The 27,181-nt window shown below is 44.5% G+C and overlaps 1 long non-coding RNA gene across 1 annotated transcript in view; it reads right to left on the bottom strand.

The window, feature by feature from the left end:
* Positions 1–5,369: 5,369 nt before the first annotated feature.
* LOC146856532 (uncharacterized) overlaps positions 5,370–27,181 on the bottom strand; it is a 600,876-nt gene continuing 579,064 nt past the window's right edge. Inside the window, exon 5 of the long non-coding RNA XR_014981508.1 lies at positions 5,370–5,480. This is a non-coding gene — a long non-coding RNA (uncharacterized LOC146856532). The remainder of the gene's footprint in view (positions 5,481–27,181) is intronic.

Below are 27,181 nucleotides of genomic sequence, written 5' to 3' on the forward strand. Positions count from 1 at the left end.
AGAAGGCCTGCCAGCAGGCCTTCTTGCCTTGACCAGATCCATAAATTCACTTTGTGATATTTGTTTGAAGAAATGGAGAGGCTGGGTTAGCCTCCTAATGGAGGCTATTTTTGGAAATGGGTTGGTGCTGGTGGTGTTCCTTTGTTTTAAATAGGCATCCAACGTGTCTGCTTTGGTTGTGTAACGATTTGCCAGTTTGTTTGTGAATTCTAGAGTAATGGGATGAGTGCTTTCTATGCATTTAGGTTTATGAAATTCTGTGAAAATTTTGTAAAATTCTTTATTTGCATATTTGTATTTTGAATTCGGTCTGAATAGTACCTTTTTTTGCTTTTTCGATAGCTGACTTGTATCTGTAAAGTTTCTGTAGCTGAAGCTTGTCTTGATTGCTGTTTGTTTTGAGCCAGGTGTGTTGCAGCTTTCTAATTTGATGTTTTATCTCTTTTAGTTCTGTATTTCTCTAAGATACTGTTTTCTTTTGTCCTGTTTTGTTGTTCCGAGTCGTATTATGATATCAAAAGCTTCCTGTATCCACTCATATAGTTTTTGTATGAAAGTTATTGTGTCTAGATCTGTGTTGGATGTTAGTTGTGTTTCTAAGTATTCAAACTTGAATTTGTTCCACGGTTGATAGGTGGATGCATGTAAGGTGGTTTTAGGTGTGCTTTATGTTGTTTTATGCTGTAAAGTTAGCAAATGGTGGTCTGACCATGCGACTGGAGTAATCGTTTAAAAGGTAACTAGTTCTGGATTTGCAAAAATGACATCTTGGATGTTTCCAGAGATGTGTGTCTGTTTGTGGACGATCTGATGTAGTTTCAGTGAGTCAAGACCAGTGATGATGCTTTTTAGATGGGGCAATTGGGTTTGTCAAACCAAATGTTGAGGTCACCGAGAATGCATAGGTTGGAATGTAGTGTTATCAGGTTTGAAACATCATCTAGAAATGTGTCTGGGAATGTTGCATTGCTGTAGGTCTGTGAAGTAGAAGGAAGTTACAAGAGGAAGTTGGTGTAGGGTTGCATCTGGTGACGAGGGCATCACAATCTGGTATGGAAACGTCGTCAGCTTAAGTGAGATGAATTGTTTGTTTGAATATAACAGCTACTCCACCTCCTCTTTCGCCTATATGATTTTGTGTAATGGTTTGATAGCCTAGAGGAATGGCTTCATGCAACATTAGAGCCATGTCATATCCTAATCATGGTTCAGTTAGGAAGAGTAAGTCAGGTTGTGTGTCAGTGAGTAGGTCTTTGATGTGATGCTTTTTATTAGCGAGTGATAGAGCATTTATTAGTTGGCAGTTTAGAGATTGTGTTTTGATGATGGTGTGACCTTGTTTTGTAGAAGAGTGAACGGTATTTTTGAACTTGTAGCAGGTGTCATTCACGCTGGTATTAGCTATATGAGGATAGCAATCGTGTTGCTTTTCTATATTGTATTCCTCAACCAGCAGGCTTAGAAGGCATCTTAATGGGCCTGCGTGTGTAGGCGGTGGAGATGGTGTTTGAGAGTGAGTTGGTGAGCTGTGTTTTTGTAGAGTAGCCTTGTTGTGTAATAGACATGGAGATTCAAAGTTGTGAAGAGCGGCATGTTGTTTATTTTGTTTGAATCTGTTTAGGGTGGAAGGTGTATGAGTTAGGGGTGGAGGTGCAGCCTGTTGGGCACGTAAGGCTCTCAATTGTGCAATGGATGAGCAGCGTTTGAATGAGACTTGCTGAGTTGGTGTATTTGTGTTAGATGTGGGGGAATAGAGAAAGGTTGGTAGTAAAGATGGCTTAGGATGTTTATTACTTGGGTAGCCAGGAGGGTGGGAGTGGGTGTATTTTTCTAGTTTGTGATGGAAAGTATTATCCAATTGTGTGTGTGTGTTATTGTATTGTTTTTTTTGTGGAGTAGTGAGAGGAAATGATGTTGTCGTGGTTTTCTGAGACGGATTTGTATGTGAAGTATTATTGATAAGTGGAAGTTGAATGGTAAAGGGGTGGTGATGTGTTTTAGAAAAGAGTGTTTGTTATGAGTGTTTGTGTTAGATTTGATAGCTGGAAGAGGTAATATGTGTGGTGGAGTGGAGTGTGAAGATTGTTTTGTTGTGTGATTTTAGTAAAAAGAGGAGTTTGGTGTTGGTGGATGAAATGATGTAAGGCTGAGCATAGGTTTAGTGGTGACAGAAAGTGGTCTGCTGGGAGAAAGTAGAGGGTCGAGCTGGTGCTTTGTATGAACGGGGAGTGTGTATTTGATGGATTAAAGTTAGGTATAATGTGGCTTTGTCTTGTGTTGGTGATGAGTGGATTTGTTAGTGGTATAGAACAGAGTGGTGTTTTGTGGGATAGTGAAGGTACCATTGTGTGGCAGGTGCTGTAGAGGGGTGTATATTTGTGGGTTGTGAGGTTCTGTAGGTTTTTGAGACAATGAAAAGTGGTTAGGTTTTGCTTACAGTACATGAGTCAAGTGCATTTGCTGTGAGTGTGTTAATATGTTTGTGGATGGATTACGGTTGGTGTTGGTCAATGGAAAAAAGGGCCGCATTTCCGGTCCAAGGCCTGACCTGTCTCGAACATGCCCAAAACGACAAATGCCCTTGTCCTCTCTGCCCCTAGCCTCGATGCACCAGGCTGAGACGCCCGGAGTCCTAAGCTTAAATAGCTCTAGTGAGCAACTGACACCTTCGACCAATGGGAAGCCTAGCCCTAAGCAGTCAGAACACTAGCCCTAGGACCAATAGGAGACCAGGTCCTTACAACCAATCACAGCCCTAGTCATAGCAACTAATCAGGACCCTGACCCTAAGTCGAATAGAAAACTTAGCCTCAGGAACCAAACAGAATCCCAAACCTATCAGCCAATCAGAACCCTAAACCCAATAGAACCACAGATATAGGAGCCAATCAGTGCACAGATGTAACGACCAACAGGAAACTTTTATAAGGGGCACCGGCTGATGCCCCGAGGTCAAGGAAGCTGCTCCTAAATAGCAGAATCTCCTTGGAGATAGACAAGCTCAATCCACACTTTGCAGATCCAGGTATTAACTCTGATGGTAAGGCCCAAATCTAACCCTCTTAGTATACTGCTTTTCCTGCATTTAAACAAATCACTTTTTTTCTCACCAAAAACAAGTGCTACGTGCATTTTCCAAACACAGTTTAAAAAATAAAGCAGTCTTTTAAACACAGTCAGCTTATCCTCTGAGGGTGTACTTTGCCTTTAAACCTTAAAAATAAAAAATGGTGTTGGGGGGGGGGTGGCTTGCTCCTGTAGGCCTAAGCACAGTACAGGGGAAACTAATGCACAAATTCAACCACCGGGACACTTTTGAATATCCGCGCGCGATATAAATTTCATTAACATAACATAACAATCGTGGGTGAAAAAAACTAGCAGTTTTCACAACACAGTTTAAACCATAAAGCAGATGAAGTAGTCTTTTAAACACACTCAGCTTAGCCTCTGAGAGTGTACTTTGCCTTTTTAACGTTTGAAAATCAAAAAGAGGGGTGGGGGAGGATGGGCGCATGCCCCTGCAGGCCTAAGCACAGTACAGGGGAAACTAGGACACAGACTGAAACAGCCACAAGTGGAAAATAAAGTAGTTTTCACAACACAGTTTGAACTATAAAGCAAATTAAGTAGTCTTTTAAACACACTCTGCTTAGCCTGAGAGGGTGTACTTTGCCTTTTTAACTTTAAAAATAAGAAAGGTGTGGGGGGGGGGGGGGTATGGGCTGGGGGTGTGCCCCTACAGGCTTAAGCACAATACAGGGGAAACTTGGACACAAATTCAGAGTCATGGGTAGAAAAAAAATAACAGTTTTCACAACACAGTTGAAACCATATAGCAGATGAAGTAGTCTTTTAAACACACACTGCTTAGCCTCTGAGAGTGTACTTTGCCTTTTTAACATTTAAAAATCAAAACAGGGGAGGGCTGGGCGCTGGGCGCTTGCCCCTGCAGGCCTAAGCACACTACAGGGGAAAATAGGACACAGTTTAAAAGAGTCACACGTGGAAATAAACAGCAGTTTTCACAACACAGTTTGAACTATAAAGCAAATGAAGTAGTCTTTTAAACACACTGCTTAGCCTGTGAGGGTGTACTTTGCCTTTTTAACATTTAAAAATCAAAAAAGGGGAGGGCTGGGCGCTTCCCCCTGCAGGCCTAAGCACACTACAGGGGAAAATAGGACACAGTTTAAAAGAGTCACACGTGGAAATAAACAGCAGTTTTCACAACACAGTTTGAACTATAAAGCAAATGAAGTAGTCTTTTAAACACACTGCTTAGCCTGTGAGGGTGTACTTTGCCTTTTTAACTTTAGAAATAGGAAAAGGGGGATATGGGCCGGGGACGTGCCCCTGCAGACTTAAGCACAGTACAGGGGAAACTAGGACACAAATTCACAGTCATGGGTAGAAAAAATCAGCAGTTTTCACAACACAGTTTAAACCATAAAGTTGATGAAGTAGTCTTTTAAACACACTCTGCTTAGCCTCTAAGGGAATACTTTGCCTTTTAAACTTTAAAAATCAAAAAAAGAGGGGAGGGTTGTTGAGGGCTTACGCCTGGAGGCCAAAGCACAGTACAGAGGAAACAAAGGGCCTCATCACGATGGCGGTGGGACCGCCACCATCAGGCCATCGATGGTGGTCCCATCAAAATCTGCCCCTGCAGGTCTGCCCACCGCATTACGATGGTGGGCGGGTGGTGGGCTGGCAGAGAGACCGACCGCCAGGCATCAGACGGGCTTAAGGAGCCCGTCGGACTGTTGGGCTCAAGGAGCTCGTCGGACAGTCGGAGGTATTGCAATCCCTACAATTGTGGCGGTGCCTGCTCATGCACTGCCGTAGGGATTACAATGACCCTTTCTGCTGGCCATTTCATGGCAGTTAACCCTCCATGAAAAGGCAGGAAGAAAGTGACTTTGCGGGCCCCTAGCAGTTCCCCCTTTCCCCCCTGGCCCTCCCCTACAAGCCCTGTGCCCCCCTGAACATCCCTGCACCATGTGGCAGGCACCACTTGGTGCCTGCCACATAGTGCAGGGATACCTCCAATGTGTTTTTTGTATTGTGGCATGTGCATCAGCCCACAGCACATGCCACAATGCAAAATATACATAATTGTGAACACCGCGATTGCAGCCGCATCATAATGCGGACAGCGGGACCTCCGACTCCTAGCTGGGCGGTCCTGCTTCTGTCCACCCGACATCATAATAAGGCCCTAAGACACAAATTCAAACAGTCAAAGGTGAAAAAAAAATTCACATTACAAATGGCACAGAAAGTAAGAATTCTATTTAAACAGTCATGAGTAGAAAAACAGCAGTTTTCAAGTTTCAGAATTTCACAGCACAAGTCTGTGTTCTTACCACATTCTTTGTTGTTTGTTCACTGGGCTGTTTCGGGCACAGAAAAGCTGGAGCTACAAGATGGAGTTCTTAACACAAGACGTCTGGGGAATGTAGCTTGCTTAATGGCTGCTGTGAGAAAACAGTGAAGAAAGTTGAAGCATAATAAAAATAATTCACGCTTACGTGGTGAGAGTTTTCAATTCAAATAGGGACAGACAGGCAAAATTTATGCTTCTCTCTCTTTATTGCATAAAATGAACAACAGACAATCACAACAATATAAACAAAATGCACATCCCATGAACCTCTAGTGCATAAGTAGTCACATGCTTCAATCACCGCCAACAAGGTCCATTAAGAACCAGCATCTTCATTTTGTAATCCTCTTTCTTTGCAAACCGGGCTAAAACTACAAGGGCTAGAACAACATTTTGGAACCCAACCATGTCCAAACCAAGAGGAATAGTCTTCCAACCCTCTCATCTGGGGAGGTCGAAATAGCAACAACAACTCCAAAGGAAATCTTCTACACTCTTGACTAGGAGCAAGTCAGTCTTCACACACACACCTGTTTGACAACTCCTAATGGACATTTGTCCACTATATCTGCGTTTTTGATAATTTCATGTGTAGCAGGTGTAGTGGCACTGGGGCCCAGGGTTTTGAGAGGCCCACTGCATCACAATTATGAAGGTCTTACTTTTACAAAACGGGCATTTGGGCCCAGGGCATCCTTATTGCAAAGAAGGGGCAACATGTGGGAGCTCATGGTTTTCTGAAGGGGATAGAGATCCTGTTTCAAGACTGGGATGATAGCCAGTCATGAGGAGGAAGGGAACAATGAGGCAGGGAAGACAGTCTGCTTATCAGGGCAGGGGCTATCAATAGTGCAGCAGTTGCATTTTGGTCCAGAAGAGTGTCAAGCTCACAACACCCCAAAGTCAAAGAATTTTATTATGATTTGGAACTCCAAGAGGTCCACATAAAATATACACAAAGCTGAAAAAAAAAAGCAATTCACACAATATAAAATATACGGACTTAGAAAATAGACAAGAATGTCATTCAGCGTACGAACATACTCTACTTTGATAAAAAAAACAAAAACAAATAAAGTGCAAGTGCGCAATTGAATTGATGAGACATTACAAAACAATTCTTAGATAATACAGTAAACTGTCCAAACATAAAAAAAAATGCAGCAGGTAAATAGTGCAACAATGTTTTATAGTGTAAAACTAATACAGTACTTCTATTTAATACAGAGCAGATTTGCAGAATAATTCCAACACAGTAATCTATTTTACTGTGCCAGATCTTATGACCTTGAAAGCCTATTCCCCAAATGCGGAGCTGAGTGCAGATAATATAGAGTTACAACATACAAACATATCTAGAAAATGTTTAAGAATTGTTTAATTTAAAAAAAAAACATTTTTGAACAGACTATTTACGAAGGTGTTGCAAAAGACATTTCCGGGCCTCCGCTACCAAAGTAATATACTTTAAAATCAATGGTCTTAACAATTGATGTCGCAATGGATCGAGGAGAGGACAGACGAATAACACATTAATTAGATCTTAGACATAATTCGCACACAGGTCACAAAGCCTCCTGTCTCCAAGTAATCCTTCCCAAACTCCAGTGATAATTAGTAGTGGAAGCAAATTCTGCCTTAATAACAAAAACATTCTACGCACACCATGGGGAAGGTTCCATCGAACATACAGTTGTGTTTTTCTTTTTTTTACAAATACCGCTCTCCACTACTATTTCGTTACGGGCATGCTGAGTACACACTTCAACATTTTATTTTTTAATCAAATCTTTCAAAATAAGCTGTGGGAGGGGAGCTACCTCACTCTGACCAATTTCAAACATATCCAGAGCTTTCATATAATTTGACACGGTACTTCTTCACTTCAAGCAATAAAATGTTTCATATTTTCATGCAGCCCAGACAGAACCCGAGTCACTATTCAGTATGTTACTCTCCCACCTTAGAATTGCAACCATTGCAAACACCTTTGTAGAGAGGAACCCAAATTCAAGCCGGAGGGCCAAAAGAACAGCTGAAAAATTCGAATTACATTTTCGGCACCAAATGTGCCCTTCAACCTTCTAAAAAATGGACCAATATGGCTCTTCTCTTCCATTACTTCACAGGCATAGCTCAATGAAGGCAGAATTTGAATCTTGTATTCCGCCAAAACATGGGCAAAAGGCCTTTGGCCACAGCACGTATATAGTCTGCAAATGGCTGAAGCCAGGGATAATGCCTTACTTCTACATTACTGTTATGATCACTATTTAAGCAATTACTAGAAACAATTCTACCTCGATATGGGTACAGCTTCACCACCTCCAGCTTGTCTTTCCTCAAAAACCATAGCAAATCCTTCCTAACTCTGCACCCCTAGACCTAAAAACTACAACTTTGCTCTTAGAGATATTCATTTAAAAAAAAATGTTCGTAGCGAAACTGCTTCTGGACATCCCAATCGGGACACTAGTGGTAGGGGGAGACTTCAATCTGACTATGGACGGCCTGGTGGACAGATCTCCATCCCGGCCAGACCTGGCTCGTGGTCCCCGGTTGCGTGGCTTTGTTGAGGCCCTGGGGTTGGTGGATGTCTGGAGGTGGGAACATGTTAGAGACACACACTTCACATTTCAGTCGGGGGTCCATGGGAGTCAATCAAGACTGGATTACCTATTCACACATGCACAACACGCCCAGGACTTCTCGGACACCAGGTGTCTGGCGCGGGGCATTTCAGACCACTCCCCAGTAGGTACGGTCCTGAGGGGGCGGCTCCCTGCAGACGGGCCCCATACGGATACCACCTTGGGTATTTGAGGTCCCTAAGATTAGGGAGACTCTACTGGCAGACACGGAATACTATTTCGCTGAAAACACCGGTTCAGTTACATCAGCGGTTACATTGTGGGGTGCTTTCGGAGCGGCAATCAAGGGAAGAGCGCTGTCGGTAATGACCGGCCTCAGAAATGAGTGCCGTGGGAAGGTGCTCCCTGGTTCCAGGGGAGGACGCGCAACACATATTAAACATGAAACGGCAGGAATACAAACAGCTGTTATTGGAAGAAGAGGGTAGGAGACTGTTGGCCAGCCGTCATAGAATCTATGAGCAGGGGGAGCGCACTGGGAAGCTTTTGGCTTGGCTGGAGCGGAGGGATCAGGCATCGCGGTGGGTAAGTGCGCTCAACCGGACCGGTGGTGCCATGACCACGGACCCGCGAGAGATCGCAGAAACATTCGCCCGATACTACAAATCAGTCTATGCGGCACCAGAGGCCTCCCAGGCGGCCTGGGCGGCTGATCTTCTAGCCACTATCGACGTTCGGGGTCTGTCCGAGCAGGACAGTGGGGCACTGGAGGCGGAGTTGACCGCAGAGGAGGTCCACAAGGCCATACTAGACATCCGGTCCGGGAAGGCGACTGGCCCTAACGGCATCCCGGTGGAACTACTTAAGCCGATGGCACCCCACCTGCTCGGCCTTTATAATGAAAGCCGCGAGGTGGCCCTGCTGCCTGAGGAGGTCCGGGAGGCCGCCATCGTGGTTATCCACAAACCCGGTAAGCCGGTGGATGAGTGCCAATCATATAGGCCTATCTCTCTGATCGCCACTGAGGCAAAGATTTTGGCCAAGCTATTGGCGAATCGATTGCTCCCCTTCTTGCCGGACTTGATCCACCCGGACCAGTCTGGATTCATGCTGGGAAGGAATACAGCGCGTAATCTGCGTCGCGTTAACGGAGTCATTGGGAGGGTGCATACCCTTGAGGAGGAGGCCATACTGCTGGCACTTGACGCGCGCATGGCATTTGATACCGTGGCATGGGACTACCTATTTGCTGTCCTCGATCGTATGGGATTCGGCCCCAAATTCAAGGGATGGATTCAGCTGTTATATGCGCAGCCCAGGGCACACGTGGTGGTGAACAACTACCGATCTTCCTCCTTCCCCCTCGGTCGCGGCACCAGGCAGGGCTGCCCGCTGTCGCCCCTGCTCTTTGCTATGGTCCTCGAGCCATTGGCTGTGTGGATACGGGGAGACCCCGAGATCAGAGGCCTGAGGTGGACGGATGAGCACGAGGACCGTATATCGCTATATGCTGACGATATCCTGCTGTACCTGGCATCCCCTGCTCGGTCGCTCCGTCGGGTGCTCCACATTTTCCACATTTTTGGGGAGCACTCAGGGTACCAAATAAACTGGGCTAAATCCCAGATGTATCCCCTCTGGGGTGATTCCCCCTCAAGTCCTAGAGGCTACACCATCCCGATGATCCGTCAGGGGTTCCTCTATCTGGGGATGTTCATCACCATGGACGTTGGGTTGTTCCAGGGGAGGAATCTCCAGGGGGTATTAAGGCGATTTTGCGAGGACGTGGCACACTGGAAAACCCTTCCTCTCACATTGTTGGGGAGGGCGTCCTTATACAAGATGCTCGCGCTGCCCCGCTTTTTGTACGCGTTACAGAACACGCCCAACCCGGTTCCCTACTCCTATTTTTCGCAGATCGAGGTCGCGGTACGTGAATTGCTCTGGGACAATAAGCCGCCACGTATCGCAATGGCGAAGTTAACAATGGGATGGTACGATGGGGAATAGGACTGCCAGATTTGCGACGGTACTATCAAGCCTCACAACTGACGGCTATAAACAGTTGGGTGTTCGGAAGACACGACGACCCGAGCTTCCGCACTGACCACTGGCTGTTGGGAAAAGGGGGTTACAACAGAGCCCTGTACACCAATCACCGGAAGCTGAGATTTACAGGCCCAACGGCGCGCGCGGTGAAAGTGTGGCATAGGGTACAGGATTAGATGGGATGGAGGGGTCACCTGACGAAGGCAACCCCACTATGGGAGCCGGATATATTGGGGAGACTTAGTTCATACACAGGATTTGATAAATGGGACTTGATTGGAATTTCCAGGGTGGGCGACTTGTGGGTAAAAGGGAGGAAGGCATCATTCTCGGAGCTCCAGGCCAAGTACCAGTTAGCCGCATCGGAGGGATTTCGCTACTTACAGATCAGCCACGCCATAGAATCGGCCCGGCCCAAAGACGCACCCCTCCAGGACTCCTCTCCCTTGGAGGATAGACTCCTGTTGGATCCCATGAACTGCAAAGCCATATCGCTCACGTATAAGAAGCTGATCAATAATAGAGGTGACCCAATGACTAAGCTCAGAGTGGCCTGGGAGGCCGACCTGGGGGACATGCCGGATGAGGATTGGAGGGAGGCGCTGGCCTCGCCCAGAGAGGTAGCTATCCCTTTGCGCCTACGGTTAGTGCAGCTTAAAGTCCTCCATAGGGTGTATTTCGACGCCAGATTATTGAACAGACTCAATAGGCGGCCAGACTCACAATGTCTCCGGCAGTGCGCACTGACTGGCACATTTTTTCATATACTATGGGAATGCCCCCGCATACAGGAATACTGGGTCAATGTCACCAGGCAATTGGCCAGGGTCTGCGATAAGACAATACACCCGACACCTACGCTGTGCCTGCTGAACATCTGGGGAGCGATGGATCTCACGCAAATTGAGCAAGAATGGGCCTCGGAGGGCTGGGGGATAGCCAAGAGGAACATCGCACAGCGTTGGGGAGTAGGCACCCCACCAAAACTAGTGGATTGGGCTAAGGATATGGACTATGCCATGCTAGCGGAGAAAGCAGTGTTCCAGGGGAGGGGGTGCCCGCGCAAATGGGACCACAAATGGGGAAAATGGAACAGGTATAGAGGTAACATCTGTATCTCTCCGACAATTGAACTTAGGAATGAGAGAAAGCTGTTGCTGGGAGGAGCAGCACTGGATCAGCATGACACTGAGTAAAGGGTCCCGAGAGACCACTTGTCAGGAGGAGTCCAGGTTAGCTCGATGGTGTAATAGCGCTGAAACTGCGGGGGACGTTCCCTGTACTGGGGACGGCTACAACGATGATTGGCAGTGTGGTGAAGGGGGCGGAGAAATGGATGGACTGGTAACGGTAGACATTTGTGCATTGTCAATATATTTGTCACGCTTGCTGTCTTTGTTATCAATAAAAAGTGTTTTAAAAAAAAAAATGTTCATCAGCATAATTTCCCAGCTCAGAAAGATGCCTCTGTAGTCCGATCGGGGTTAAATCTAACAAAACATCATCATCAGCTTTGAGACAACAACCAACATTTACTGTTCCTAGTTTAGGTGGGTCCCCCTTACTTTGCTAGGTAAATCATGGATGTAAAGGGCAAAAAGAAGGGGCGCAAGTAAGCGCTGCTGCTTCAAACCATTGTGTGTCTCTACTGGACAGACCCTGGTTCCCTCCCATCAGGACCTGAGTCCAAGTTGAAGAGTGCAGAGCAACAATCCACCTAAGCATGTGCACAGGGATCCCCAGTACAACCAATTTCCTTCACAGCGTCCAACGGTCAATCCTGTTGAACGCAATGGAAAAATTGGTAAAGGCAAATTATAAAGCCATACCCTTACCCACAGGATACTTTTCAATCAGTGTTTGGATGGCCGTAATATTATCTAGGGTACAACAATGCTTATGAAAACCAGCCTGCTCCGCAGGGACAGGGTTATTACCAAATGCCCAGTCCTGAAGGTGAAGAAGAATACTCTTGACAAACAATTTCCCAATCGCATACAATAATGCAATCTGACTGAAACTAACAGGAGAGGTTTTAGGACCCTATTTTTATAAAGGCACAACTACACTTCCTTTCCAGGAAGACGGTATAGCCCCATAAGCATATCAATATTGAAACACCGGGCGCAGAAAAAGAGTACATGCAGAAACCTCTTGTTTAATAAGAGATATCAGGAGTTCATCTGGGACCATCGCCCCGGAATACCTTGCACCCTTAATAAAACTCTCCATCTCCTAACAAGTAGGGCCATATACATTCAGTTATGGGGAGTAGTGTTTTTGGTAAATTTCAGTGTTTGTTTGATATACTTGCCCTTTTATATCTCCCTTTTAGATCGGATTATGTGTTACAGAAAAATGTCCCCTCAGTTGATCTCATAAGCCCCACCCCCTGCGCTTAGCTTTGCCTTACCTGTATACCCATTTCCTGCCAAAAATTTTGGAGGGGGCCCGCCTTCTAAACATTTTACTTAGGGAGGCTTAAAGCTAAAAAGTTTGAAGACCTCTGCTGTAGACTAACACAGTAAACTCTCACTGGTATTCCAGGGCCACAAACCATAGGAACTACTGATTGCATCTGTAGGGTGGGAGGTAAATGTAGACATTATGCAGATCTAGCAGTGCCAAGAAGAAGGTCACTGGAAAAATTAGAGGAATGATCTTATGCATGAATTCAGCATAGTTAGTGCATCAGAGGAATACATTGGTTGGCATTTTTTTTATCTTCAGTACTAGTGTGACTCTTCCACAAATATTTTTAGAATATTGTTAGAAGGCACACATGATAAAGAAGATCAGAGTCATTAAGATAAAAGTCTTTAACATTCTTGAATACACATCTTCTTTATTAACCTTTAAGTTTATATTCCGAATGTTTGTTTTTATTTATCTTGGTTCTTAGCTGGTGTGTTTCATTCCAACACTTGAGATGCTTTAATCTTGATGGTTTTTTAATCTTGATGGATTATTTGCATTTTTTATCCCGCAGCTCTAATTAATTGTTTGTTTTTATGTACTTTTATGACTTCTATTGTTTAAATCGATGACATTGACTACTGACTGAAGTTTATAAGTATGATAACTGGTCCATATCAAATATTACAATAATGTGCTCCAAGTTCAATCTTTACAATATTTGAATGAACTCAATTATTGTAAAGATTGAACGTGAAGCACATTATTGAAATATTTGATATTGAGATTACACAGATGAAAACTACAACCAGTTATCATACTTATTAACTTCAACATTAATAAAGAAGACTTGTAAAAAGAATGCTAAAGACTTTGATCTTAATGAATCTGTGATCACCTATACTTGCTCTCTGTTTTATTCCATATCTATGGGAAATAGGTGATTAGAGAAGTGAATAGCACCAGGCTTATTTTTGTTTACAATTTCTTTCTGTAATAAAGAAGATACCACTGCTCCCATCTTCTAGAGGACACTAACAGACTAACAGTATTTAACTTCAATATTTCCTCCTCCATTGGCCTGATGTTTGAAAGATTTCACCGGGACCAGAGAATTGGCATTGGTTGACATTGGATGAGCTCATATGACCTCAATATATTAGCCTTTCTTTTCAGCATTGAAGAGGAACATTCTGATCTGCATCCTCTCCCATCTTTTAAATAAGTGTTTAATCTGCTCTTGACTGGCTAATGGGGACAATCTAAAAGCCTGCCATAATTAGTACGTAGGTGTTTAAGGGTTGGAGAAAGATATTCAAATGTTTGTACTCTTATGCCTAGATTGAAGAATTTGAGTTTTGAGAATTTTGTGCCCCATATTTGTATTAGGTGTGAAACCTCAAATAGGTAGCTTGACGACTAGTAAAAATCAGCAGTGTGCTACTTGTCCTTAAATCACTTAGTCAACAGTTTCAGCGAGTAAGAACCAAACAAATGCTGACCCTGAAAGAGGATCTTGCATAGATTGACTGTCCCATCAGTCTTACAGTCTCTCACCTACAATTTTCTGGTGGTAAAGATCGATGTATCAGAAGTCAGAACTGACAACCACGGATGGCTGAAGTATGTCTCCAAGAGAAACTCTTCCCACAGCTATATTTTGTTACCAAAAAGCAATGCACAGTCAACCAGCTCCCACCTAAATCCACACACATGGTTTCTGGCTTGCTACATTGTTTCCAATAGAATGAGTGGCCTTGTAGAATATAAAACACTGACTTCCAAGTCGTTATCTTTGTAGGATGTGTTGCCCCCTGCGGGAAAAGAGCACGTACACGTCAGTGTGTTGCTGCTCCATTATCTATCGGATTGATGATGCCATGCGGCACACGAAGATTCCCACTAAGGGGAAGCACATCAAACAATTTGGAGGTAGACACTGTGAGACCTCCATCACCTCATCATTGTATGGGACAAATGTATTTCTTATCCACAAATTCTTCCGCACTCATTATTTTTTTATTATATGAATTCCACCCGGGTTTCATGAAATGTAACATATGCGCATCCGGCTTTGAATTTAGGTGAGTTTGGTAGTAATTTTTAATCCTGTGTTTTCACACATCTTTAGTGGTTATGATACTTTTGGCAAACAAGTTCCTTTATTTCATTGGGAGTCACCCTTGAAGGGATCCTTATATGAGACAAGCATATCGAACCGTCATTTTCTGACCCCAGTGGAAGCTATCACCGGTTCACATTTGAGAGATATGTTTTGGTTTCTATAAGAACGCCCTTTTTCGACTTTAGGTGAGTCATACTGATGAATCACGGTTCGCCATGATCATCTATCTATTATTTATACATGAGGCCTGACATTACATAACTTTGCATAAAGGTTGTTCCATACCCTATAGATGTAATTAAATTACACGTTCCTTGAAATGTCAACAATGCTATATGTCGCCTGCACTGTAACTTTTCCTAGTTGGCCATTTATGGACTTATGATTATCAGCCCATTGAAGAGAGAATCCAAATTCTGATATAACGGGCAGGCTCGCTAAAAGAATTAAAATCTTGTCATTTTATGTATATGAACAGTCACTTTTTGTTGCACTGCACTAGCACTTTTGCACTCAACACTTATGAAGCACCTAATGGTTGTACTAAATGATTCATTGTCATTCAATTACTATTGATATATGACATTTGTTCAACAATTGCTTTCTTTGGGCCCATATGTTTTTGAATTTTATTCAATGAAAGTGGGTAATAGTGGTTTAGTTTTCGCACCTCGATTACAAACAAGTATTTTTTGTGGGTTCAGTATAAGTAACAGTAGTAATCACCAAGGGAATTGTGCTATATGGTTATCAACACCCTACTACCCTGGTACTGTTTACAAATTGGGTCAAAGAACCCAACTCTACATAATGTTTATACAAAAGAAAAACAAAGCACTCATATAGTGTCACATAATAATATAGATTCCAAACAGTAAGGATTGAGTTTAAATAGAAGTACACTTCATTAGCAGATGCAGTAATGTTATGTCAAGCGATTTCTAAAGGGCACGAATACCTGTGGGTGTCTTGACGCTGATAAGTGTGGCAGTTTGGCTAGGAAAAGAAGGACTAGGTGTTAAAGAACGAAGTTTTGAGCAGTTTCCTAAAAGTCAATAAGGTGGGAGCTGCTCTGATATTTATAGGCAGGCTGTTAAAAAGTGAGGGCTTTTGATGAGAAACAACAGCCCCCCCATTTGAGTCTCTTAAAACTGGGGAGGGGAGACCATCATGGTGCTTTTAGATCGCAAGTCTCTGCTGAGTACGTACCAGGTAAGAAATTGTTTAAGATGGCAAGGACCTGAGTCATGCAAGGCCTTGTAGGTAAGGCACAGCGTTTTAAATTTAATTTGGTTACTCACTGAAAGCCATCTAATCTAAGCAATGTAATCTTGTATTCTTCTGTACATTCCACTCTAACGAAGTCTTTTTTCTTCAAGAAACAGCCAACACGTGTTTCGTCACTGAGTGACTTTTTCAAGGCTTCAAAAATAAGATAATTAGACGGTTCATATATCAAAATACGGATGTCATCTATACTGGTGGGGAATAGCCTCCCATATGAAAAGTAGTTGTATCCAGTACACCTTTTGATTATTGTAGGTAATTTGTAACTGGTTCCTGAGAAAAAGATCCAAATGGACTTTGTAGTATAATGTCTCAAACACGTGTGCGCGGTTCTTCTGCTGCCGGAGACGCAATGAAGATACTGCCAGATTAGGAGCTTATCATGGACTCCATTCTTTCATCCTAATTCATTCTGATGCCTACTTTAGGGTTTTTGCCAGATAGTCACATGCTCTTTGCTTTGGATCAGATCATAGTGGTCTCATACCACACTTGACATCAGATGGTGCGATCACACGCTGTATTTCCCAAATGTTTCACATCAATATTAGGAGTTGCCACATATTATGTGGAAGACCCGCGCACAAGTGTTTGTGACATTTGAGAGATTTGGGATAAAGCGCCTTTACCAATGCGGCTTATTAGCAGTTTGGCATCTAGGTGGCAAAATTTATCGACCTCAGTGTCAGGTTGGGATGTTGGCTGTGAGGGCGTGGCGTAGTTGTAGATATTTGTGGAACTGCATTCGATTAAAATTATAGTGATCCTGTAGGTCTCGGAAGGTCATGATGTGTTTTCTCGCCCAGGCACCGATCGGCCAAATCTCCAAGGGCTGTAATGCTTATCATGTCCCATTTATGGAAGCCCTCTAGTCTGGCTGAGTGGTGGAGCCATCAACCCCTCCAAAGGGGGTTATCCCAGTCAATTTGTTGTTCCATTTCATGAATCTTAACACGGATCCCCAACAAAGGAAAACCACACAAGTGATGTCAGGTAGGAAATGGGATATCAGATCGCAGTATAGCATTTCTAAGATCTGGTCAAATCCCAGGGAGGTAGCTCTCCTCTGTAGGTTGGATTGTCCCACCCACCGCTAAGCCAGTCATTAATGACAATTAGTTTAGATGCCAGATAGTAGCATTAGACATCCACCATCCCTAGCCCACCATCATACAGGGATTGCCTACCATTGCGAAATGCGATTCGGGAGCAACCACCCATCTGGGAGTTGAGTTGAGTGTGTGGAACAAACTTGGGGGAATTGGGAGTGGGAAGTGTTGGAATATGTACAGAAAGTGAGGGAGAATCATCATTGAAGAGGAAGATACAGCCCATCATATGCAGGGAGAGCCATGACCACTTCTGGATATCACTTTTCATCTTGGAGACTAACAGGGTCAGTTTAGGGCAGAGGTCTTCAAACTTTTGGATGCTGAGACCCCCCTGTCAAAATTTCCAGATGCAAGGACCCCCGCCTGGCAAAAATCTCTAGAACTTTGTACTCCTCATCATAGACAACCATAAACGCCCCCAGTTTGCACAGCAAATAATTTTTATGGTGGGGAAATATTAAACAGTGTTTAGCAATTCAAAGGTTTGTGGGTGACTGGTCACATGCTAACTACACAGAAATCAACAGTAAAAACAGTCCACCAGACCATAAAACAAGTCAGCAAGCAGCCAATAAAAATCCTACACAATGACCTGCCTGGCCACCCCTTTGGGCACTGCCAGACTGCCCTATAGGCAGGGCTACTGGAATTATGTGGCAACGAAAGGACCAAATTATGCCGCAGTTTCAAACTTGTAAAGGCCGAGCTGTATAGGTATTTTGCAAGGTATGGGAGACTGCATGCATTTGTGCTTGCTGCAGACAATATTTGCAGTCATAGCACAGAAATCAACAGTAAAAACAGTCCACCAGACCATAAAACAGGCAAGCAAGCCGCAAAACAACAAAAGCCCACACACTGACCTGACTGACCCTCCCTTCGGGCACTGCCAGCCTGCCCTAAAGACAGGGCTACTGGAATTATGTGGCAGGGGAGGACCAACTTATGCAGCAGGGTTGATTAAGTTGTGTGGTAAAAAATGTAAATAACGCTATGTGATGTGGCATTGACATTTTTTACACATGTTAATACTGGGCAAAGATTTCACCTCATCAGTACAAGTTTATAACCAAAATACAGCAATACACAACAGAAAAATGTCAAGTCATCCTTTGTGAAGGGTCTTTCACTCCGCAGTGTCGCCACATTAGAAGTTCACCTGGCCCCAGCAGAGAGCAGTGGGGGTCCCTTAAGCCGGGGCGTCTTGTGCAGAGTTAAGCAGTTCACCCACACCTCTATCCTCCCACCCCCCTCTCTTCTATCCCTTGCCCTCTCTCAACCCTGGATCCCTCTCTTCCCTTTGCAGGCCATTTTCTTTCATACCTTTTTACAACTTCTGAACTCTCCCGTTAAACCTTTCACTTCACCTTTAATCACCTCTTGCTGTTCTGTCTTTTCAATCCCCTCATCTCTAACCGTCTATCTCATTTATCTCATGGCCTCCCTGACCCCGTCTCCTCTCTCAACCCTCAGCACTTCTCATTCATCTTAAGTCTCTCCCTTCAAATGTCTGTCTTATCTATTTGTATCTTACACCTCTCCAGTACACCCCATTCATCGTTCCCAGCTCCCCTTTGTTCTTGCACACCTTCTTGAAACAACGTCCCTCTTTTCTGTCAGCTCAGCACCCACTCCAGTATTCCCTGTATTCCCCTATCGCTGCTCTCCCTCACCTATGTCACTTCAATTTTTTTTTTTACCTCACAGATCACCTCTCGGCTATCTTCTTTCACCCTTTAATAGTAGCCCTCCTCTCTGCCTTCACCTTTCTCTCACACTCACCTCTCCTCTTGCGTTTCCGCACTTCCTTCGCCACTTCCAATTTCTCCTCATGCCTGACCTCTTAAATCGAATTCTCTGACTCCCTTGCCTCCCTCCTAACCTCTCTCGGCTGTCTCCTCTCATCCCGTCTCCTCTCCTCAACTCTCACCCCTCCCACTCTTCCATGTCTCTCACCTTGCCTCTCCTCACTTTCCTCACATCATCCATCCCTTCTCTCCAGTCCCCTCTCACACCCGCATCCCACCCCTCACCACTGGCTCCACACCTTTCTCCTTGCCTTCCAATCAGCCTCGCATACCTCCATCTCCCATCCCACATCTCTGTCAGTTAAAGTATATTTGCACTGTCTCCCAATAACTAAGACTCGCACACAGACAGTACCTTGTGTGTCCAGGCCCTTCCCCTTCACCCCTTCAGTGTTATGCCCCCACTTCACCCAGCCCCCACCAAGCACTCTACCCTTTTGTCAGCTGTATGATGGCAGTGCCATTTCTAAAGGGGAAAGAGCATCTGCAGCCTGCGCCACAGCTGCACTGTCCCTGCCTCGGGAAGAAAGTAAAAGGCACACCACTAGCCCCCTGAGAGCTTGGGTCCGAGTGCACACGACATGCGACGCCTCTGGTTGGATTCTCCTTATTTCATGTGTTGAATACTCAATGAAAATAACAACACATGATTGAGGTGTGTTAAGAATGGCTAGTTTTGTCTTACAAAAACCTTTTTGTTTGCAAAGATTGTTCCTTCCGGTGGTGCAGGTGGGAATGTGACTGCCTCCCTAGGGAACCTTAAAGCACAGATGGAAGTTTCAAATTTAAAAGAATGTAGGACAACTTTGGTATAAAAGTAGAATAACAGATATCAGTAAGTGAAACTCATGCTATTTACCAAATGTAACTGGCTTGGTAGATTCATCAAGGACAGTGCATAGTGGGGTTATAGGGTGTGTACGCAGTAGTCGGGAAGAACTGATCTGATTGGGGTAATTGATAACAGGAGAAGTGTGAGCTACACAGGGATTTCCATTTGCATATAGTCAGTGCATTTACCTCTTGGATCTGGTCCTTGGGTTTTGTTAAGAATGGCTAGTTTTGTCTTTAAAGAAACCCATTTTAGTTTAAAAAAATTGTTCCTTATATTGGCGCAGGTGGGAGTATGATTGCCTTCCCCCCTCAACGCCCCTCACCACCCCCGAGCCCAGGATAGCCTATGTGGACTTTCCTCAAGCCAGTCTGACAAACGGAGGTCGGAGAACAACGACAGCTAACAGCTAAGACAGAGCAAAGGAATCCCAAAGAGAGCAGTGGGGAAAGGGTGGGCGTGAAAATAAAGGAGTGTTTTGAATTGCAGTTCCAGGCAGAAGTGCGTGACTCCCATTTTATGACTCCACGGCCCTCCTGGGGGTCGTGCCCCACAGATTGAAGACCACTGTGTTAGGGTCTTGTGAGTTTGGGGCGCAGAAAGATGTGAAACCCCAGGTGCTTCAAGGAGAGATGCCTCGTCAGGATATCGGACTGCCATTTGTAGGTGCTCGCGTCACCCCTGATCAGGACCAGTAAGATTTGGATATATTCACCTGGAGGCCAGAGGCCAAGAAAAATTGAACATCATCCGCATTGAGAGCAATCCTCTCCCCTCTGACCTTCCCCCCCCCCCCCCCCCCCCATCCGCGCCAGGGGTTCAATCGCAAGGGCAAATATTAATGGAGATAGGGGACAGCCCTGATGCGTGCCACTACGAATAGGGAAGAGGTCAGATATGACCCAGACCTGTGCAAAGGGCTGATGATAGAGGGTACTTGTCCACCGTGTCAAATGCCTTTTCAAAATATCTAAGCAGTAGTGGTGCTGGGGGATGAGATGTGTCTAGTCTAGAGAGTGCCACCTGAACCTTTCTGATACAATGTCTTGTGCTGCACCCAGGCATAAAGCCACATTGATTGAGGTGAATTAGATATGGTAAAGTGGGTTGCAGCCGATTAGCCAGGATTTTAGTGTAGGTCTTAATTTCCATGTTGATTAAGGCAATGGGTCTGTACGATGAGCACTTTTCAGGAGGGTGTCCTGCTTTAGGCATAACCACTATCAAGGTTAACTCTAGTCCAGGTGGCAATGCTCACTACTCAGCCACTTCAGTATAAAGCCTGAACAAGAATGGGGTCAGCACAGTGCAAAACCTCTGGTAGTGCTTGACGGGAAAGCCATCGGGGACAGGTTTCTTGTATCTTGGCTTCAAATTTTAAACGGAGAATCAGGGGACATATTGGTCTCCTTCAATGCACTCCTGTGTGATCTGCCTCTGCAAAGAGACTTACCAGATTTTATCTTAGGTGAGGACAATTACTTGCTCTGATCACATTCATGTTCTGGTTCTTCCCTCCTCTACACCGAAACGTAAATACCATTATATTTCTGGTGAAAAGGTTGAGAAACAAAATGAGCCCTGGCAAAAACTCCAATGCACCATGTGACCTAGCATGCAAACAACCCAGACCCTCACGAAGAATGCTTGGAGACAATGGAGGTCTTTCACAGATATGTTAAAAAGCAGAACAAATGGTTCATTTTAAAACACAGTTTGTGTGAAAACAAGACATTGTAAAGGGGGAATGAATAGTTTACTTTCTCCGATTCCGATCTCTCAGTGTATCTGTGAGTTCCAGAGTTGAAAAATGAAGTGCAGGGATATATTTATATTACAGGAGATTTAGAGGCTTTGTGATACAGCATGCCCCTTGGTATAAATATATATACTAAATCCGATGTCGAGAGAAGTAACACTGGTTTAAAATTCTTACGTGTGGCTGTGTTTCTGCACCATTCAAGGTTACACCTAAACTTTTTGTGCTGCTAATAATATGAAGCCCATACAGAAATGGAAAGACATCCAGCTAAATAAGATTTTGGAGATCTATCAGTAAAGGACCCCAGGAAGGTGGTGGTACATTAATAGTACCCTAGTGATTGTGGACCATACTGCAGCTGGTACCACTGAGATTGATGCCATAAAAATTAAGTATGGTATGTTTCCATTGAAATCGCATATTATTTTCACTTTAAATAGCAGAGTAAGTGGGTCCTGATGAATGCCATTGAACCAACAGGTCACCTCAGGCAGAAACATGTCGACCTTGCACTTATAGGGAACGTCCATATCCCTATTCACTTAGCTTTTTAGTCCTAACCACCGGAGACACCTATTAAAATAATTTTGATCTTCTGTGAGTTAGTTTTTTTTTTCAATAAACTTTTTATTGTATATGAAGTTTGGCACCAGCTTAACAAACAGTACATAAAGACAATATATCCAGACATCTTTGTTTTTCCAGGCAACCGCACGGGGATTTTACAGGCATCACAACTGTGAACAACTTCCCATCCCTCAAATCCCAGCCTCTCCATCACTCCCGTCTTCAGAATCCCCCTCCGCCCGCATCTCAGGAGGCTCACAGATAAATCCCCTGAATTTATTCCACGCCCCCCATACTCTGCTCCATTTCTTCGGACATCCTTGATGGACGAAAACTGCCCTCTCGGCCATCATAGCAGTGTCTAGATCTCCACACCATGCAGCCAGCGTTGGTGACTCTATCGCGCCCCATTTCTGTGCGATGTTGCGCTTTGCTACTAGTATCCCCAGCGTGGCCCATTCCTGCAATGTGCGCGTGAGGTCATTTGGTTCCCAAACATTTAGCAAGCATCTCCTGGGTTCCGGCGTCAATGACACCTCCACCGCCTGCGATATAGTCCTCATTACTTTTACCCAATAGTCCCTGATCTTAGCACACTCCCACACCGTGTGAAAGAATGTGCCCACCTCCCCACAACGCCTCAAACAGTATGGGTGCGGCGCCGACCTTATGGTGTGAAGAGTTTGTCTCGTGTAGTAGATTCTGTGTAGGATTTTAAGTTGTACTAATTTAAGTGTGGAGGGTATTCCCACCTCCCGCGGTGATGCCAACGCCTCCCGCCATTCGAATTCATCAAAGTCTCTCAGATCCCGGGACCACCTCTCCCCGAGCGCTACATGCGGGTCGGGTAAATTGTTTATTAGTTTACGGTTGGTTAAGGAGGTTGCCCGCTTCGACATGTAGTCCGTCAGCAGCTACCGGGGGGGTGGCCTCCGGAACCTCAGTGCCGGCCGGCAAGACCACTTGCAATGCATGTTTGATTTGCAGGTATCGAAAAAGCTCTGATGGTACTAAGTCATACTGCGTCCGAAGGCGCTCAAAGGGTATCACCTCCCCCTCGTGCCATAGGTCCTCCAACGTGGAAATGCCAATGGCATCCCATTTGTCGAATCCTTTGCACTGTTTTAGGCTGCCCAAACGTTGTGTTTCCCATGAGGGGCTTAATTGGGTTATCTTTCCTTTCCAGCCCAGTTTGGCATGTGCCTCATACCACAGGTTGACCGTCTGCTTTGTGGGTCCAATCACCGCCGGCGACCGTCTACTATTATATAGTGCAGACATCATGCCCTCATTTCCTAGCCCATGCCTGTCTGCCTTGAAAGCGGGATCTGCCTGCGGGGCGTGTATCCATTGGTTGATTACTTTCAATTGGGCCGCCCAATAATATAGTTTTATGTCGGGGAGTGCAATGCCACCATCGTACCACGCTTTAGTCAATTTGCGCTGCACTATTCGTGCCGGCTTGTTCCCCCATAACAGTCCGGAGACCTGGGTCTCTATCTTTTTGAAGTAGTCAGCCGGCACGGGGTCTGTGAGTTCATTTTAATACACTTTTTTCACTTTAATTGCACTCTGCCCCTCACTCCCTACTTCCATTGGATGATTTACAAACAAAACACCTCACGCTCCTCTTCTCTTAAGGAGAGTTGTAGCCCACACTGCCAACCTTGCGGTCTCAGTGTGCAAGAGGGAACCCAATGATGAAGCATGTCACCTTTGGATGAGTGAGGGTTCTCGTCTTTAAAAGACTAATGTTCTACCCCTTACCGCGCACAATCATCAAGGCCAGTTATTGACACAATAGATAACATCCCGATATCTTTTGTGAGTATAGAATAATATGAAGCTAACATGCCAGCCTTCCAGGTGCTCCTCAGGTATGCTGCAGTACTTTCCAACATTCAAGCAGATAAAGGATGATCTCTAAAGCTCAAGAAGACTTGTTCTATTCCTTGAGAAAGTACAAAGTGTGTGGAAGGTTGCTCAGAGTTCCAAGGTTGTTCATGGTACTATAGCTTGTGTGGCTTACTTATCAGGCAAGTTCAGGACTCGGGTAGTAGAGATATTAGGTTTTAAGCACTCCCATGGTCTGTGTACCTAGTCCTTTTATGAATTGCCTGGGTAGTTTCTACATTGCCACAGTATGTAAAACACCACAAGCATGTCAGAAACAGAAAGTGGGGTTATATGAAGCACATCTGCTGTGATAGAAATCACATTGCACTGAGATGCAAAGCTATACTGACATGCCATATTGCCCAGGTAGGTGTGTGTAATGAAAGTGTTAACATTGCCCTGGTTTGTACAGCACCATAGGTAGTCTTGCCAGAATCCACCTTTTTGAAGGTATGAACAAACTAATATAATGCCAGAGACCACAATAATCAGTTATATAAAGATACATATCTCAACATGATATAATTTACAAATCACAACAACCTCATCATCCCTCTTTCCAAGGTGGCTATCTGACCAGTATTTTTCCTTGTCCACTCTGCATTCCATGCCAGTAGCAGCACCTACCTATCCACAACTCCAAAATACACATAAATGGATGGTATTTTTTGCAAGCCTATTCTCTCTTCACCCTTCAACTCATAGGAGACTGTGCTTCAACATATGCGCAGTGGAAATGGTTACAGGGTAGAGGACTTGGTGTCCCGATTGACTCGCGCACTGAAATTGATGTGCAACATTGAAGAAATAGAATCCACATCCTTATTGTAACAATTGGAAGCAGGAATGTTATCTTAATACCAACAGAGTAATGAATGAGAATCAGGCTCAGAATGTAGGGTTAAATGTGCTGAGACAAAGGATGCAAGATCCTAATGTACAACAAGTTCCAGTGATGCAAGTTCCTTGAGCCCCGATTCCACAGCAGAATCCATATGGCCCCAGATTTAACAGTAACCAAGTAATACATTTTTTCAGAATTCCTCCCGGGATAAAAACCTGTTCCAGCAATTTCCTATGTTAGACAAACACGAGGGTTACGGTTCAGATCTGTCACAATGACGGTGCCTAAGGGGGAGGAAGATTGCATGCTTGGTGAGATTGCATGCTTGGTGCAGTCTCAGAGGTACACCAGAGTGGTCTATTCGTAAAAGGTGAGGTGCATGGCCTCCCCAGTTCATTTTTGATCAAAACTGGTGCTATGCATACCTCTGTTAGAACAGCGGCAGTTCCAAACCTACACCTCTCTGGAAAAATAATCTAAGTAGTAGAAGGTTCAAATAAACAAATTACAAACCCAGTAACACGAGAAGTGCCTCATAAAATAGGGTCTTTTAAAGAGAGCCATCTGTTTGTGGTGTGGTATTCTAGTCCTGTAAATCCTTTGAGACGTGATTTGCTGTTTAAACTACATTGCACCATTTATTGCACGCCGAAAGATGAGGAGTTTCAGTTTCATTATGGAGATGTTGATTTCAAATTGGTGAGTCAAGGGCAAAACACTGGATAAAACCCTTTGATGACAACTGATGATTTGCCAACGAATCTTTGAGATACAGTGGAGCCTGAAGTCTGGGACTTCTCAAGAAAGGACATAGGTCTCATAAAAGGAGCTGTGCCTGTCCATATAAATGTTAAACCCAATGCCAAGTACCCTAGAACTACTCAGTGCAATTTGACTCCTAAAACGATTGCTGGGATTACACCAGTGATTGAGTCAATTATGTAACAAGGCATTGTGAAAGAGATTATAGGGAGTTCATGTAACTCACCCATCATGGGCTTGCAGAAGCCTAACAGTAAGTATCGCATAGTGAAGGACCTAAGAAAGATTACTAAGATTGTTGTTCCCAGTTGTCCTAGGGTGCCGAATCCACCTGAGATTTTATTTCGAATTCCATGTGAGGCTAAGTGGTTTACTGTGCCCGCATACAAGGTTATAGAGAAAAAGGCATGGCGCAAATCGATCAGCCAGTACAGCTCTGCTTTTCGGTTCCAGAATATTAAAGTCTTCTAGTCCAAAGAGCCAGGTATTTTTTAATTCACTCTCTCATTCACTCCTGACCCTTCCGCTCACACTCCTACATGACACAGTCTTTTTTTTTCTTCTCACAAATAGTGCTCCCACGTAGTCGTAGGTCGCAGCACGCCCCTTCCCGCAGCGGGAAGACCCCTATGATGAAGCATGACACCAAGGGCCCTTTTGGTGTGTGAGGGGTATTTTAACAAAACTGTGTGTTTTCCACCACTGTAGGAAACACGCGTAGTTTGGGAGGACACGGCTCAACATTTATCTGAGGTTGCATCAGATACCCAGGGAGCTTGTAAACAAGACATCATTGCATTGCCAAACCACTTGGTTGAGAATGGATATAAAGTGTCCCGGGTAAACTGTAGTATTGTCAAAGAGAAGTTCTGTATCTCAGACATCATATTGAGAAGGGAGCGAGGAAGGTGTCACAACAGAAAATCTCAGTGATTCTGAAAAATTTTCCGCCAACCACGCTAGAGAAGTCAGGATATGCATGGAAATAGACGAAGACCTATAGCTTATTTTTCTGCTACTCTTGACCCCTTAGCCGCAGGACTGCCAGGTTGACTTAAAGCTATAGCGCAAGTAGGTGTTAGCATAGAATGATGCGAAAGTATTGTCATGGGAAACCCCCTTACTGTGTTCGTTCCCCACTCTGTAGAGATTTTGTTGATGCATACATGCACTCAACATTTGACCAACAGTCGATTTACTAAATATGAACAGATTATACTTGCTACAGATAATATAACCCTGAAGTGACTTGCTTCTTTGAATCCTGCTACACTGATACCTTTGCCTTAAATGGCCAATGATGATGGGAAATTAGAGCGTGATTACCTCGATGTCACTGAACTATGCACCAAGCAAGACCAGACATACAAGACTGACAGATTCCAGTTTAAGACTGTTTGTTGATCGGTCCTCCTGCCTGAGAGATGATGGAGGAACCCTAAGAGCTGCATACACAATCTGTATAGTCACGGGGGGTAATGGAAGCCTCTTGGCTTCAAGGGATGTCTTACACAAGGAGCTGCATTGATCGCTAATCCTAGAGCTTGCTGTGTTTCTGAACAGCTGAAATTGATGATTTTTACTGATTGTCAGTATGGCTTTGGTGTCGTTCATGACTTTGGTCTGGTATGGTCAGAGGGGATTCATGATGTCATCAGGATCCCCTATTTGAAACGGAGCAGGTCATTAGATTGTTGAAGGCATTCAACTGCCTACCAAAAATGCAGTTGTGAAGCGTTCGG

Source organism: Triturus cristatus, chromosome 4_1 (genome assembly GCF_964204655.1).
Source record: "Triturus cristatus chromosome 4_1, aTriCri1.1, whole genome shotgun sequence".
NCBI classification, from domain to species: domain Eukaryota; kingdom Metazoa; phylum Chordata; class Amphibia; order Caudata; family Salamandridae; genus Triturus; species Triturus cristatus.